Source organism: Gossypium raimondii, chromosome 11 (assembly GCF_025698545.1).
Source record: "Gossypium raimondii isolate GPD5lz chromosome 11, ASM2569854v1, whole genome shotgun sequence".
Taxonomy (NCBI): Eukaryota; Viridiplantae; Streptophyta; class Magnoliopsida; order Malvales; family Malvaceae; genus Gossypium; species Gossypium raimondii.
The window spans coordinates 17,868,399-17,886,573 of NC_068575.1; the positions used below are offsets into that span (position 1 = coordinate 17,868,399).

At 31.3% G+C, this 18,175-nt stretch overlaps 1 pseudogene; it reads right to left on the reverse strand.

The window, feature by feature from the left end:
- Positions 1 to 2,624: 2,624 nt before the first annotated feature.
- Positions 2,625 to 3,775, reverse strand: LOC105801581 (cytosolic sulfotransferase 14-like; annotated as a pseudogene).
- Positions 3,776 to 18,175: the final 14,400 nt, after the last annotated feature.

Here is an 18,175-nt window from a genome sequence, read left to right on the forward strand (position 1 = left end):
GGTATATGTGTTGGATTAGTTTACTCACTTATATTAAAATGGTGAACAGAGATCTAACGTGAAATTATTTCTAAAATTTTAATTTTTCAGGTATTTAAATAATATAAAAATGTTCATTTTTGTCCCAATATTTTTATATAAACGAGGTTTACCTCTCACCTTAACAAATTGAGAACAACAACCATTTGAAAAATTCACAGTAAATTCCAATGTCTTTAGGGCATAAATAACATGCTCTGCTTCCTTAACTAGTAATAATTGTGGCATATAATAATTAGAGTTTTCATTGTTGTTATGTAAATATTAGAGGCATGGGGGAATTGGCAACCATTCAAAGCACTTAACAAAGTTTTCAGAAAAAATAACCCATGCCTAAAACTTAAATCCTCACAAATATAAAAAATCTAGAAATTTGTATAAAAATTCTAGCTTTACTATTACAACTATTACAAAAAAGAGAAAAAGCATAGACTTTAAAAGAAAATTATTTGTAAATCATCTTGAAGTGAAGAGGCGAATGGTAGACTTGGAAACTTCAACATTGTATTTAATATTTTCAATCTTTTTTTTTCTTTTTGAATTTGATGTTTCAATACTATCTTTTAATTTTTTTTTATTTTTTGTCACCTCTACTACAAAGAGTCAGCGTCGACGGTGACGCGCGCACTGTTAACGTTTTGATATTAATTTTTTTTATAATATACACGTAAAAAAAGACTATTTTCAATCTTCTTTTCCTTCTTGAGTCTGATGTTTTAATACTATCCTTTAATTTTTTTTCGAACTTTTGTCACCTCTACCACAAAGAGTTAGCGGCAACGATGACGCATTGCTCCAATCAACGAAGCAGATGAAAGAGGAGGCCATTTTTCATAGATGATGTGGTTGTTATTCCCAATTTGTTAAGAAAAGAGTTAAACCTCACTTATATTAAAAGATTGAAGACTAAAATGGTAAATTTTTATTTTTTTTAAATTGTGTGAAAAATCTAAATTTTAAAATTAATTTCATATATATTTTCATTTACAATTTTAAAGGAAGTAGTCAAAATAATCAACAACTTTTTTTTATTACCTAAAATAAAAACGTTTAAAAATTGGGTCATCATCTCCTTTATTTTATATTATCAAACGGGAAATGCAATCAAAATTTAATGCTGTGGGATACAGAAGATCTTGCACCACTGAAATTATCTTCGTCTTTAGCCGAATGGTTGCATTATTAAACTTTAATGCTGAATTGCATTATTAAATTCATTTGTGCAATGATTGTGAACATATGTTTGCGTTCGTTATCCTTTTAAGATATTATTTGATTAATAAAATTTGTTTTTATATTTTTAACTTTTAGATATAGACCAGTATTCGCTTAATTATTAATTAAAGTGTTTTAGTTTATCATTCAAGTCTAAAAAAAATTATTTTTGTCTCTAATGCTATCCGCATTCAATATTTTGATTATTATTCCATTAAATCATTAATAGTGTCTAGAGAGTTTTTTTTTTGTTATGGAAAGAGAAAATATTGCAGACAAGTAAATGAGATGTATTGAAAGAATGTGGAGAGGAAGACTAGAGTAAATCTGGTAACACTGAACACAACAGCAGGTGGTGGTTGGTAGGGTATGGAAAGGGAAATCTGATTGATGATAAAGTTAAACAAAATAATAATAATAATAATAATAGAGCTAAACAAATAAATATATATATATATATATATGCTTTTGTGGTTGTGTGTTTTGTTTGCTTACTTGTGATTGAGATTCAAGTTGTACTAATTTTGTAATTTGTAATTTATTTATTTGAACCTTAGCCTAGGTCCCTTCTTTACGTTCAATTCTCTGTCTTTTGTATCAAGAATAAGCCTGTTGATTCACTAGTTAAGCTTCTCTATATTCTTTAGTCCCGTTTTTGAGTCTTTGCATAAGCGAAGTGGTGATATGTTTTTGGTTACTTTGCGTGATTAGTTAATTGGTTTTATTTTTGAGAAAATCTCTTTAGTTTTTTTTACTTAACAATTTTAAACAGATAATCAATTACAAAATTATGTGAAAAATAATTTAAAATCACAACAATAAACTTATTTACTCTTAACAACTTATCACAATAGCACCATTTATTCCTAGTGGGCTCTCAAACGAGTTGGTTTTATTATATCTAGATATATAGATATTCGTAAACCATAACCTTACAATAAGATAACTATATTACATGTCCTTGAATAATATTGGGTCCCTATATATAGACAAGATCTGAAATTTAGTCATTATATTTAAATAGTTGATAGTGAAATTCTTTTAATTTTTATTTAAAATTTCAATCCAATCATTAACATTATTAGTATTTCCCATCAAAATTTGCCAATTCGGCATGCTAATTAGATTGCCTTCTTATGACATTGCACATGATTGACAAAAAAGAAACATATTAAGTTGACAAGTCTTGATGAAATTACAAACAATGATAATGATTAGATTAAACTCGTTAAATTGAAAAATAAGAGGCTTAAAATTTTAAGTTTTAAAATATAGTAACTAAATCTCAAATTCGGATAGACATAGGGACTAAAAGCATATCTTAACCTCAATATTATTATATAACCTTATTTTGCGAGGGAAAGACTCTCTACATGCAAATATGGAATTTATTCATCATAAATTAAAGCCAATAGACATACATCCCTGATCATGTAGAAGTAATATCTTTTGAAGTTTTAGAGAACAATTTAAATGTTAAACCAGAGTTTTCCAATTTCTCTTTAATAAGTTTCTCTAGACGTTCAACCATGAAGGGTGTGAGATAATTGCTCCAATCTCCCATTTTTGCTTTTCTGAAGAAAGCTTCACATGGAACCTCAAAAGTCTTTGTTTTCCTTGAGAAAGTTTCTTGTGGATACCCAAAAGTTTGCATGCCCTTCTTATTCACTTCCAAGTCTTTCATGTTCTCAAAGCTGCAAATTTTCGCAATTTCTTCAACAACTCCTTGTTTCTCTTCTTCCTCAGTGAAAGGAACCCCCAAAAACATTGCCAACTTTTTTAGGTGAGAATTGATGTCTTCCTTGAGATATTCATACTGTAAAAACAATATTTTGCTCGATCTTTCTTGGCTTGCCCTCTAATACCCTAACACATGATCGAAAAATGGTCCAAATTGAATGATTCCTTGGCAGAACATCTCAAAAGCTTCGTCTAGTGATACTGGCTCAAAGCCTTCACCTCAAAGCCTGGAAAAGAAAGACCAAAAAGAAATGAGTGTGTCCATGGGGTTTCTACATAAGTAAACAATCTTATAGTTGGAATCTTTAATGGAAGTTGGCAAAGAAGCATAAGGCAAGTGGATAGAAAAAAGTCTTGGCTGATAAAGTGTACAATTTTCGAGATCAGGACAACTGTCGTTGAAATAGAAGTCATAACCAATGAAGCGAACAAGAGAGTGAGGGTTATAGGTGAGCAAGGGATTATTTTCCCTTGCGAACTGATTGCGGTACAAAGTGGAGAAAGTCAAAGCTTTAAGCCAAGTAGTGCCACATTTTGGCAAAGTGGCAATGATAATATTAGAATCAAATGCTTGGAAATGTTTCTGACAAGAAATCACATCTTTTAAAATAATTGATGGGCACCAGAAACCTTGGAAGAAGTAAAGAGTCATTCCTGTGAAGCTTTTATCTTTAGGGAAGGTTTGCACCAGTTGTTGGAATTCATCATCCCAAGACTCCTCAACATCATGGGATGTGGAAACCAAGCTGGAGTTGCACATATCTGTTTTCTCCATGGTGAAACAAGCATTTGGTCTAGAAAGGGATAAGAAAAACAACATTAAAAACTAGTTTTCTGTTTATTTAGCAAGTTTTGTGGAGCAGACCAAAAAGAAACCATATCAAATATTTTATGTTTAAATAATTTATTTTAGGGTAAAAGCCAAATTTTCAAAAAATTTTATTATAGATATCCGAAAAAGTAGGTACACGTGTTGGATTAGTCACTCCTATTAAAATGGTAAACAGTGATCTAATGTGAAATTATTTCTAAAATTTTAATTTTTCACGTATTTAAATAAAATAAAATGTTCATTTTAGTCCCAATCTTTTTATATAAATGAGGTTTACCTCTCACCTTAACAAATTGAGAACAACAATCATATCCTCTTTGAAAAATTCACAGTAAATTCAAATATTGTCTTTAGGGCAAAAATAACATGCTCTGCTTCCTTAACTAGTAATAATTGTGGCATATTGTTGACACCATTTTTTTTTGATGAAAACGGGGTCGACTTGGATTTTGAAAATGAAAACGAAAATGGGAGTCGCCACCAATCTTTTTTGATAAGGTGTGATTGGATCACCTCGAAAAGTGGTTGTTCTTAATAAACGGTTTGATTTTATTGAAACAACGATTTTGGTCTACGAAATTCAAAAAAATAGGTTTATGAGTCGGTTACGTACGAGGAAGGATTAGCACCTCGTAACACCCAAAAATTGGTACCTAATTGATTAGTTAAAGTCTTAATGTCGAAAATTGAAAAATTTGCAGAGATTTAAAATACGATCCTTTATTTTTAAAAAAAACTTATATAAATCAAGTTACTCGTTAAGACCCTCTCATTTCAGAAAGAGAAAATGTCACACCCAATGAGTCAGGGTACGGTATTTTACCTCTTCAGAAATGAGCTTGTCTAAAAACTTGCACAATAAAATTTAAAAGGGTATTCAATTGTTTAAGTCATGTGAAAAAATTGCAACCCAATACGTTAGGGCACAATTTCTCAAAAGATTAAACATTAAATATTGCATTTTTTAGAAAATCCTCGTCTCGAGAAAACAACGTGTCATATCCAATGCATTAGGACATAACGTATTGAATTCTCGATAATGAGCTTTTTATTTATGTTTTTGTTTTAAAGAGCACTCTCGGTTATTTAGATTTAATGAAAAAAATTGGAACCCAATACGTTAAGACTCAATTCTCTCGAAGATCCCAAATACCGATTATTGCTTTTATTTTGAAATTTTTCCGTTTTTTGACAAATCAGAGTAAAGATGGATGTAAAATAATGATAAAGATGATAATGTGAATAAAATAACACGAGCAAAACAAAATATACACAAAAATAAGACTAATATAAAAATAATCGTGCAAGCACAATAACAAATAATAAATGATAAAAACTAAAGCGTGATAATAACAATAATGTATATGTGAATAAATAAATGAACAAAATTAACAAAATTATAAAAATATAAAAGATACATATACATATATATATGTATATATATATATAAAATCATGAAAATATGAAAAACATATGCATGTACACATATTTAAAACTATTATACACGAAAATATATGTAAGTATATATGCACGTATATGTATATGTATAGAATCATCATCGAATATATAAAAGTATATATAAGTAGGTATATATATGAATCATAAAATATAACGAATATAAACAAAATATATTTTGAAAGTATAAAGAATATGTAAGTATATATATATTATAAAAGGTGTACAAAAGCATATTTTTATATACATGTATTTATAAAAAAATGCGTATAGGTGTATATAGATGTGCAAATACATTTATGTATAAAATTATAGAATATATAAAAAATATTTATATATATATATACGTTTGTATGTATGTAAAAATAAGTTATTATAAAAATATGTAAATGCATAATGCATATATGTATATATATAGAATAAAAATAAAGCTAAAAATAATATAAAACTAATTAATATATTAATATAATAGTAACAAATAAATAAAAGGAAAATAAAACTAATAATAATAATAATAAATGCTAATACGAAATTAATGATAATAGCATTAATATGTCCCTGCCGTCTTCTTAATTATTGTTTACAAATTTAAACCGCTTGCTGATTGAATCTTAATTCAATTGGTATAGGCATTGTTACCAATATAGGAGGATATGAGTTCGAGTGTACTGAAGCACATTATCCTCCTATTTATGAGTTTGTAACATTATGTCAAAAAAAAATAGATATGACCAGAACCTATACGATTTTTTTTTAAATAATATTGGAATGAATAGTAAAATGTTCAACAGAAACTAAGCAAATCCTAAGGGTGGCCTAAAAACAAAATAGAAATGGACCAACCGACAAAACAAAACAAAATAAAATAAAATAACCGAGACCTATCCAGTCAAAAGTGGCAGCTGACATCATTATTAACCGCATTTATCGCCCATTACTATTCTTCCAAGTTGTAATACCCCTAACTCGAATTCATCGTCGGAACGGAGTTAAGGAGCATTACCGGAGTTTACAAATCAAACAGACAGAAAATGAAAACATTTCATATCATATAGCATTCATGTCAAAAACCAATCAAAATTATACATATTGCCTCTTATATTAGCCCTCGAAGCCCAAAATGCGCATTAGAAACAAGTCAGGACAAAATCAGATTCTTAAGGAATTTTTCGGAAAACATTGAAATTTTTCAAAGATACATGAGACACACAACCGTGTCACCTGGATGTGTGTCATACACGCCCGTGTCTTTGTCCGTGTGGACGAAAATAGGCCATTTACCAAGCCACATTTCTCACCCAATTTGGTACCAACCTAAACAAAGTAATTTGCACATTAACAAGCCATAACAAGGCATTCAAAACAAGTCAAAATCAAGTCTTAAACATGAAATATCACCACATACAACCAATATGCCATTAGGCACCTCAAATGACAACTTAAAGACATGTCAACAAGTATCTCAACTTACCCGAATGACCAAATTCATATATGCATATTCAAACCACATTTTACTTTCTTTCATTCTACCATATCAATCACTCATCAAACATGATAAGGTCACTTATATATATACATCAAAATATACCAAAAACAAGCCATATAAGTGGCTAATCTCAGCAAAACAATTATACGCCAACATTAGCAAAATTAACTTATACATGTCCTTATAACTGAAATTAATTTACTGAAAGTACCAAAAGGACCGATGGATAGTGTGAAATAGCTTCGACCAACTTCCAAACCGTATGAGTTTCTGAATTACTATAAAATATGGAAAATAACACAGAGTAAGCATTTAAGTTTGGTAAGTTCGTATAACACAAAATTTAATTTACCATATATCCATAAAATAGGTAAGTAAACAAAGCATATCTCAACCAATTTGGCCAAAAGCCTAAACACATTATCACCAATATATTAGCCATGAAAATCACATATAAGATCCAACACACATGGTTGAATTCATCAAATAATCAAATTTCATGTGAATAACAAAAATAGTTCATATCGAACTCATATAATCTCGTAATAGAACTATGTCCGTTGAACCATTTAGAATATCGTTGGATACACGGGTAGTACACATGAAGTGTACTTAATTGTAATCCGTCAATTCATGTACATTTATGATCATACTAGCTGTAAACGATAAGCTCCTCTCAGTTCAATAACGGGAAGCTCATGTGAGCTGAATAACGGGAAGCTTATGCGAGCTGAATAACGGGAAGCTCATGCGAGCTAAGTATTGGGAAGCTCATAAAAGCTGAAATCGGTAACCCTAATGACATGTCATTTGTATCCTATGGATTCTTAAGGCTCAAACGAGGCTCGGTAATTGTCGAATATAAAACCGGTAGTTATTCATGGGAATCATATAATTCACAAACAAATAATTCAATTTAAAACATATAAATATACAATTTAGTTACACAAACTTACCTCGACAAGTGTTCGTAGATACGAAGGCGACCAATAAGATATTTTCTCTTTGCCTCGATTTAACTCTATACGAGGTCTGATAGGATCTATACGAATGAATTTAACTCATTTTAATATAATTCTCATTCATTTTAATCTAACATGGAATTTTGGAAAAATTACCATTTTCCCCTACACTTTTAATTCTTTTGTAATTTAGTCCCTAGGCTCAAAAAATGAAATTCATACAATTTAATCCTTACTCAAGCATAGCCGATTTTTATACATATTAATAGCAGCCCATGTATTTCACAAAATTCACAAATTTTACCATAAATTTATCATCTTTTTCAATTTAATCCCTAATTGATAATTTCATCAAAATTCTCTTTACAAAAGTTGTTTATCTAACAACAACCATTTATTTTCTATCATCAAACTTCAAAATTCAAGCATATTCATCAATGGGAAAACCCTAATACTTTAATAGTTTTGTAAATTAATCCCCGAACTAGCTAGATTAAGCTATTACGATCGTAGAAATATAGAAATCATAAAAAACGGGACAAAGATTCATACCTAATTGAGCAAAATAAGCTTGCCCAAATTCAAGCTTCCATGGCTAGGTTTTTTTTTTTTGGTGGATTATGATGATAATAAATTATTTTATTTTATTTATTATAACTTTAATCACTAATTTCCAAAATTAAGCTTAATATTTCATTCAATTTCCAATGATGACTATTCATACTTAACCACTAAGCACTTTAATGTCTTATTTACTATATAAGGACCTCTAATTTAAAATTCTATAGCTATTTAATATATTTAGCTATTAGAACACAACCTTTGCACTTAATGCAATTTAGTCCTTTTATCAAATTAGGCATGTAAATAGTAAAATTTCTTAACAAAATTTTTATATGATTTCTATAATACTGTAGACCATAAAATAATATTAAACTAATTTTTTTTACTTCAGATTTGTAGTCTCGAAACCACTGTTTCGATTTCACTGAAAATGGGTTGTTACACAACTACCCAAACGTAGCAGTTTCCAAAAAAAAAAAAACCAAAGGCTTTTCTTTGCTACCTATCTTTTTCCAGAGAAATCTTCCATGAAACAAATTCAATCCAAGTTCCATTGCCTTCTCATCTCCAGCGCACGTCGCACAATATTACTTAATTAACTTTTCAATCAATGAATATTTTTTCATTATAAAAATATTACTTAATTAATGAAATTTTTAACATTTTTAAACAGATAATCAATTAACTAAAATTATGTGAAAAATAATTTAAAATCACAACAATAAACTTATTTACTCATAACAACTTATCACAATACCCTATTTATTCCTAGTGGGCTCAGAACGAGTTGGTTTTATTATATCTAGATATATAGATATTCATAAACCATAACCTTACAATAAGATAACTATATTACATGTCCTTGAATAATATTAGGTCCTCAGATTTAGACAAGATATGAAATTTAGTCATTATACTTAAATAGTTAAAGGTGAAATTCTTTTAATTTTTATTTAAAATTTCAATCCAATCATTAACATTATTAGTATTTTCCATCAAAATTTGTCAACTCGGCATGGTAATTAGATTGTCCTATTATGACATTGCACATGATCGCCAAAAAATAAATATGTGAAGTTGACAAGTCTTGATGAAATTACAAACAATGATAATGATTAGATTAAAATCTTTAAATTGAAAAAGTAAGAGGCTTAAAACTTTCACTTTTAAAATACAAGAACTAAATCTCAAATTCGGATAAATATAGGAACTAAAAGCATATCTTAACCTCAATATTATTATATAACCTTATTTTTTGAGGGAAAAGCTCTCTACATGCAAATATGAAATTTATTCATCTTAAATTAAAGCCAATAGACATACATCCCTGATCATGTAGAAGTAATATCTTTTGAAGTTTTAGAGAACAATTTAAATGTTAAACCAAAGTTTTCCAATTTCTCTTGAATAAGTTTCTCTAGACGTTCAACCATGGAGGGTGTGAGATAATTGCTCCAATCTCCCGTTTTTTGCTTTTCTGAAGAAAGCTTCACGTGGAATCTCAATAGTATTTGTTTTCCCTGAGAAAGTTTCTTGTGGATACCCAAAAGTTTTCTCGCCCTTCTTATTCACTTCCAAGTCTTTCATGTTGTCAAAGCTACAAATTTTCGTTATTTCTTCAACAACTTCTTGTTTCTCTTCTTCCTCAGTGAAAGGAACCCCCAAAAACATTGCCAACTTTTTTAGGTGAGAATTGATGTCTTCTTTGAGATCTTCATACTGTAAAAATAATATTTTGCTCGATTTTTCTTAGTTTTCCCTCCAATACCCTAACACATGATCGAAAAATGGTCCAAATTGAATGACTCCTTGGCAGAATATCTCAAAAGCTTCATCTAGTGATACTGGCTCAAAGGCTTCGCCTTGAAACCTGGAAAGGTAAGTCCAAAAAGAAATGAGCGTGTCCATAGGGTTTCTACATAAGTAAAAAATAGATATGACTAGAACCTATGCGATTTTTTTGAAATAATATTGGACTGGATCGTAAAATGTTCAACAGAAACTAAGCAGATCCTAAAGGTGGCCTAAAAACAAAATAGAAATGGAACTAACCAATAAAACAAAATAAAGTAAAACAATCGAACAAACAAAACCTATCCAGTCAAAAGCGGCAGCTGACATCATCATTAACCGCATTTATCGCCCATTACTATCCAACTTGTAACACCCCTAACCCGAATATGTTGCCGGAACAGAGCTAAGGAGCATTACTAGAGTTTACAAATCAAATAGACAGAAAATGAAAAAATTTCATATCATATAGCATTCATGTCAAAAACCAATAAAAATTATACATATTGCCCCTTATACGAGCCATCGAGGTCCAAAATGCATATTAGAAACAAGTCGGGATGAAATCGGATACTTAATGAATTTTTCGAAAAATATTGAAAATTTTCAAAGCTGCAGGGGTCACACGGCCAAGAGACACGCCCGTGTCTTAGATCATGTGGACATTCAAAATAGGGACACGGTCGTGTCCCAGTCGGTGTCCATGCTCGTGTAACTCCCTGACTTGGGCCACAGGGCCAAGCCACACGCCCATGTGCTAGGTTGTGTGAGCATACTGACTTACACAATTTAAAAGATACAGGGAACACACAGTCGTATCACCTGGCTGTGTGTCACACACGGCTGAGACACACGCCCGTGTCTCTGCCTATGTGGACGAAATAGGCCATTTGCCAAGCCACATTTCTCACCCAATTTGGTACCAACCTAAACAAAATAATTTGCACATCAACAAGCCATAAAAAGACATTCAAAACAAGCCAAAATCTAGTCTTAAACATGAAATATCACCACATACAACCAATATGCCCTTAGGCACCTTAAATGACAACTTAAAGACATGTCAACAAGTATCTCAACTTACCTAAATGACAAAATTCATATATACATATTCAAACCACATTTTACTTTCTTTCATTCTACAATATCAATCACACATCAAACATGATAAGGTCACTTATATATATACATCAAAATATACCAAACACAAGCCATATAAGTGGCTAATCTCAACAAAAAAATTATATGCCAACATTGGCCAAATTAACCTACACATGCCATTATAACCGGGATTAATTTATTGAAAGTACCAAAAGGATTGATGGATAGTGTGAAATAGCTCTGACCAGCTTCCAACCCATATGAGTTTTCGAATTACTATAAAACATAAAAAATAACACAGAGCAAGCATTTAAGCTTAGTAAGTTCGTATAACACAAAAATTTAACTTACCATATATCCGTAAAATAGGTAAGTAAACAAAACATATCTCAACCAATTAGGCCAAAAGCCTAAACACATGATCACCAATATATTATCCATGAAAATCACATATAAGATCCAACACACATAGTTGAATTCAGCAAATAATCAAATTTCATGTAAATACCAATAATAGTTCATATCGATCTCATATAATCTCGTAATAGAGCTGTGCCCGTTGAACAATTTAGAATATCGTTGGATACAGGAGTAGTACACATGAAGTGTACTTAACTGTAAGACGTCAATTCATGTACATGTATGATCATACAAGCTGTAAACAGTAAGCTCCTCCGAGCTGAATACCAGGAAGCTCATGTGAGCTGAATAACGAGAAGCTTATGCAAGCTGAATAGCAGGAAGCTCATGCGAGCTAAGTATCGGGAAGCTCATAAGAGCTGAAATCGGTAACCCTAATGACATGTCATTTGTATCCTATGGATTCCTAAGGTTAAAACTGGGCTTGGTAATTGTCGAATATACAACCGGTATTTATTCAAGGCAATTATACAATTCAAAAACAAATAGTTCAATTTAAAACATATAAATATACAATTTAATTACACGAACTTACCTCAACAAGTGTACGTAGATACGAATGCGACTTATCATATATTTTCTCTTTGCCTCGGTCTAACTCTATACGAGGTCTGACAGGATCTATATGAATGAATTTAACTCATTTCAATATAATTTTCATTCATTTTAATCTAGCATGGAATTTTAGCAAAATTACCATTTTTCCCTACACTTTTAATTCTTTTGTAATTTAGTCCCTAGGCTCAAAAAATGAAATTCATACAATTTAATCCTTACTCAAGCATAACCGATTTTTATACATATTAATAGCAGCCCATGTATTTCACAAAATTCATAAATTTTACCATAAATTTATCATATTTTTCAATTTAATCCCTAATTGATAATTCCATCAAAATTCTCTTTACAAAAGTTGTTTATCTAACAACAACTATTCATTTTCTATCATTAAACTTCAAAATTCAAGCATATTCATCAATAGAAAAGCCCTAATACTTTAATAATTTTACAAAATAATCCCCGAACTAGCTAGATTATGCTACTACGATTTTCGAAACATAGAAATCATCAAAAACGGGACAAAGATTCATACCTAATTGAGCAAAATAAGCTTGCCCAAATTCAAGCTTTCATGGCTAAGCTTTCTTCCTATTTTTATTTTTTTTATTTTTGGTGCATGATGATGATGATGATAATAGATTATTTTATTTTACTTATTATAACTTTAATCACTAATTTCCAAAATTAACCTTAATATTTCATTCAATTTCTAAAGATGACTATTCATACTTAACCGCTAAGCACTTTAATGGCTTACTTACTATATAAGGACCTCCAATTTAAAGTTCTATAGCTATTTAACACCTTTAGCTAGTAGAGCACAACCTTTGCACTTAATGCAATTTAGTTTTTTATATAAAATTAGACATGTAAACGGTAAAATTTCTTAATGAAATTTTTATACGATATTTCTATAATACTGTAGACCATAAAATAATGTTGAACTAAATTTTTTGACTTCAAATTTGTGGTCCCGAAACCACTATTCTAATTTTACTAAAAATGGGCTGTTACACAACTACCCAAAAGTAACAGCTTCCAAAAAAAAAAAAACAAAGGCTCTTCTCTGCTACCTATCTTCTTCCAGAGTAATCTTCTATGCAACAAATTCAATCCGAGTTCCATTGCCTTCTCATCTTCAGCACACGTCACACAAAGTCTAGAATAGCACAATTAAGGTAAAACTCCTCTCCTTTCTTTAGACTCACCATAGCTAGTCAATGAACAAGTGACTTTGTTGTTTTAAGAGTACAATGAAAGACTATTCTCTAAAAATGGCCCCTGTATTGGTGAATATCTCTAATAATGGCCCCAATTACCGATTTATATGTGTTTATTGACATACATTTCTTGATTGTTATCAATGAGTCACCTTCAATTATCACAGACTCGAAACCCAGGTGAACCCCTAACAAATCTCTTGAAAGCATGCCAGAGCCTCCGCTACAAATAGAGAAGAAAACATTGTATGTAAGACTTCCTTCGAAGCCAGAATTTTACCAGAGGAGTTCCTAGCCACCACCCCAGATCCAGGTTTAGCCTGATGTAAATCAAAAGCTCCATCAAAGTTAATCTTGATCTTTGGTTCACTTGGGGGTCTCCACTTCTCTTGTCCACCATATATAATGAGTTTCTTCACTTGTAACCCATCCAGTTTGCATATATACTTAGTTATCTAGTTTGAGATTTCCATGCCTGATAATTTCTTCCCTTCATACACTAGTTGATTTCGATTTGTCCAGATTGCCCATAAACCATAATAGAATAGCCTACATTGCTCACTGGTCCTATTTTGAAAAACGTTAGTAATCCATTCCCATCAATTTAGATTCGTATTAGTTAAAATCCAGGATAAGTTTATACTAACTCGGGTCTCGGTTGTCGTAGGACACTCTCGAAAGATATGATTGGTGTTTTCCACTACTCCTTGACGTCTCGGACACAATACATCCACTATTATTCTTCTGTGGCTTAGATTAGCAGGTGTAATCATATAATTCCAAGATATCCTCCATATTGTAGTCTTTATTTTCGGAAGAAGTTGTAAGTTCCATAATTTTTTGTAGAATCCACTAGGACCAGTTTGTATAAAATTATCAATAGGAAGTAGAGTACTTGTTTGTAATAGTTTGTAGGCACTCTTCACAGAAAATTCTCCAGAAGGCTTGCCACTCCACACTTGTACGTCTTCGTGACTTGCCCTTGCCAATGAAATTTGTAGAATTGTATTTGTAACATTCGTTGGGAATTGTATTTGCCACTCCACTCTCTAGAATATGCGTCAATTAGGTCCGAAACAAATCTAACCCCATCATTATTAATGAAAATGTTTAATCTGTACCCTGCAGAACTTGATAGCCACGAACCTTCCCTAATAAAGATTTTAACTCGAACCAACCCTTTAGCCCAACCTCTTCTGTAATAGTCCCCACGTTGCCCACACGCTCTTCTAAGTGTATGAAGGTAGACTCTTTAACTTTGCATTTAAGAAATCTGTAGACGGGAAATATTTTACTTTTATAACACGGGCTAAAATAGGATTTGGATAATTAATTAGGTGTCAACCTTGCTTCGTTAATAACCTAATATTGAATTTAGTACGACTTCAAAAACCCATACCCCTATTTTCTTTGAACACGCATAAATGATCCCAATTGCACTAATGTATACCTTTCCTACCATGACCTTTCTGCACCAAAACTTAGTCGTAATGCTTTACAATTCATCACAAAAGGTCTTTAGTAGCAGAAAACACACCATTGAGTATGTAGGGATAGCTTGAAAGACAACCTTAATAAAGACCTCCTTGCCTTCTTGAGATAAAAATGGCATACTACAACTTTTAATCCATTTTTTAAGTCTATTATTATGAATATGAAAGGATAACTTTTTATTTCTCCCCACTATGTTAGGTAACCCAAGGTACCTTTCAAGAACATTCGAATATCTTACCCCTAAAATGCCAGAGACGAGTATTCTCTCCCCCTTTAAAAGTGTTAGAGATGTAAAAAATAGTTGATTTATCGATGTTAACACATTGACAAGAACACCTCTCATACTCCTTTAAAACCAGTTTCAAATTTTGGACCCCTAACAAATGAGAAATTTGTGGACCACTTTTACTTTCCTTATCTCATCTTATCAACCTATCCCTTATTGCTAACCACATAAGGGTTGGTAGCCCCTCAATACAAATAATAATAATAAAGAAACAGGCTCAATGGATCCCCTTGTTTAAGTCTCCAGTTGGTCTAAAAACCTTTCTAGCATTCACATTTACTATAATTGAATACGAGACAAAAGTGACGTATTTCATAATGGTAGAGACCTATGCCAAATCAAAAACCATGCGAATTGTCATCTCCCTAAGAAATGGTCATTCAACCCTATCATACGCTTTACTTATATAAAGTTTAACCGCCATGAACCCCTTCTTTCCCACTCTCTTTTGTCGAAAGGTAAGCAAAATTTCATAGGCTAACAATATGTTATCCGAAATCAACCTCCTCAAGACGAAAGCACTTTCGACGCTATCTATGGAAGCATTAAGGAACTCTTTTGTTAAACTAAACTTTATTTGATAAAAGATTTTGATATAACAAATTAAAAGTGTTTTTAAATATAAGCTAAAATTGACAAAATAATTTTTAAATTTGAATTAGAAGAACTAAAATTTTGAATTTTTACAATAAACTCTTAGAAAAATTTGAAACAATTTTAAAATCAAGTGAAACTGATTTTAACCAAGTTAAAATTATCTCAATTAAGTTAAAATCATTTTAACACATCAAAATGATGTTCAAACAAGTCAAAATTGCTCCGTGCCAAAAAATATTGATACCATTTGACCAAGTATAGATAATTTTGGAAATATCGATACCCTTAGAAAAATCAAGACCAAAAAGACATTTTATTTTAGAAACCCTAAAATTATCAATACCATATTTTTAGTATCGATACTTTTTGAAAATAATCGATACATTTATTAAAAACGATACAAAAATTAAATTTTGTTTCTTATAAACCATTTGAAGTATCGATCCGGTATCGATACCTATTTCAAGAAGTATCAATAAAATATTTTTTAAGTATCGATTATTTCATTCCAACGATCATTGAATTAGCATTTATGACAAAAAATATCGATACCCTTTTTGGAGGTATCGATACTCGAAGTTGTAGGTGAAATAAATGCTCTGGTTTTACATCCCCAATGGCCATATTAACTTCACCAACAACCTCAACGGTTGGAAATCTATTAGGGGGTATAAATACCATCTTTCAAAGTCCTACAACATCCAAGAAAGCACTTTCAAGCAAAAATCATCAATCAAACAACATTAGAGCTTAAATTTTCATATTCTTCTTATATACACTTTTGATATTTATCTCTATTCTTTTGCTCAAGTGTATCTAATTGTATTTGTGCTTCAATTTACAAACAATTTTATCTTGTAAGGATTGTTTCTCTGCTTGCTCATTTGTATCTCTTTAAGAGAGTTTGAAACTTAATATTTAGGGTAGAAATCTTAAGGAGTTGTGAGGTTAAACCTTGTCGTCAAAGGTTGAACAAATTAGTAAATTTGGAAAAGTCCTTAGTGGTGGAAAGCTAAGGTAGTGGAGTAGGCAAGTGGGGCCGAACCACTCTAAAATCTTTGTGTTCTTTGTTTCATTCTTACTTTTTCCTTCACCAAATTTTTTAAAGGCCAATTCACCCCTCCTTTTGGCATTTTCGATTTGCTTCATCAAGCTATCAATTTATATCAGAGAGAAGATCCTTAAGGTATTCAAGCTAGAAGCTTCAAGTCAAGAAATTTCTTTCATGGCATTGGAGCAAAATTCCATTATATTGGGAGAAGGACATTCCACCATAAGGACTCCACTATTCGATGACACCAACTACTCATATTGGAGAATAAGAATGAAATTATTCATCCAAGCCAACGGCTATGAAGTTTGGAGGATAGTCACTAATAGGCCATCCATTCTAATAAAGAGGGTTGAAGGTGTTATCCTAAAGGAAGAGAGTGAATGGGATGAAAATGATATCAAGAAGGTGTAATTAAATGCGAAGGCTATGCATACTCTCTTTTGTTCTCTTGGTCCAAATGAGTACAATAGAGTCTCATTGTATGATAACGCAAAAGAAATATGAGATGAACTTGAAGTCACCCATGAAGGGACAAGTAGAGTTAAGGAGTCTAAGATAAGTATTCTCACCCTTGATTATGAATTGTTTAAGGCAAAACCAGAAGAAGGAATCAAGGATATGTTAGATCACTTCACTCATGTCATCAATGGTCTCAAAGCCCTTGGGAAGACATATCCTAACAAGGAGATGGTGAAGATTGAATAGTTTCCCAACATCTTGGGAACTTAAAGTGACGGCAATAGAAGAGTAAAAGGATCTCAATGCACTCTCCCTTGATGAGCTCATTGGTTCCTTGTTGACTTATGAAATGAAGATCAATTACAACGTAAAGGAAATCAAAGAAGTTCCAAAGAAAGGGGGAGTTGTAATCAAATCAACAACTTGTGAGAAGGATGATGACTCTGGCATTAATGATGAAGAAGAAAAAATGACAATGTTTGCAAAAAGATTCAAGAGGTTCATAAGGTCCAACAAAGGAAGACAATTCCAAAAGAAGGAATGACTTAAAAATGAATCCACTAAAGAGAAGGACCCTATCATATGCTATGAAAGCATGAATCTGGGACACATCAAGTTTAAGTATCTTCAATGGAAGAAAAGACGGCCAAGCAAACAAAAGCTTAAGCCTCATATTGCTACTTGGAGTGATGACGATTTATCAAACAATGAAGATCAAGAAGTAGTCAATCTTTGCCTTATGACCATCAATGATATTAAGGTAACTTCTAACTCATCTACTTTAAATAAGTATTCTTTTGATGAGTTGCAAGATGCCTATGATGAATTGGGTTTGAAATCTGAAGTCATGATGTTAAAACACAAGAAAAATATTTCAAAATTGAGAAATGAAAATGACT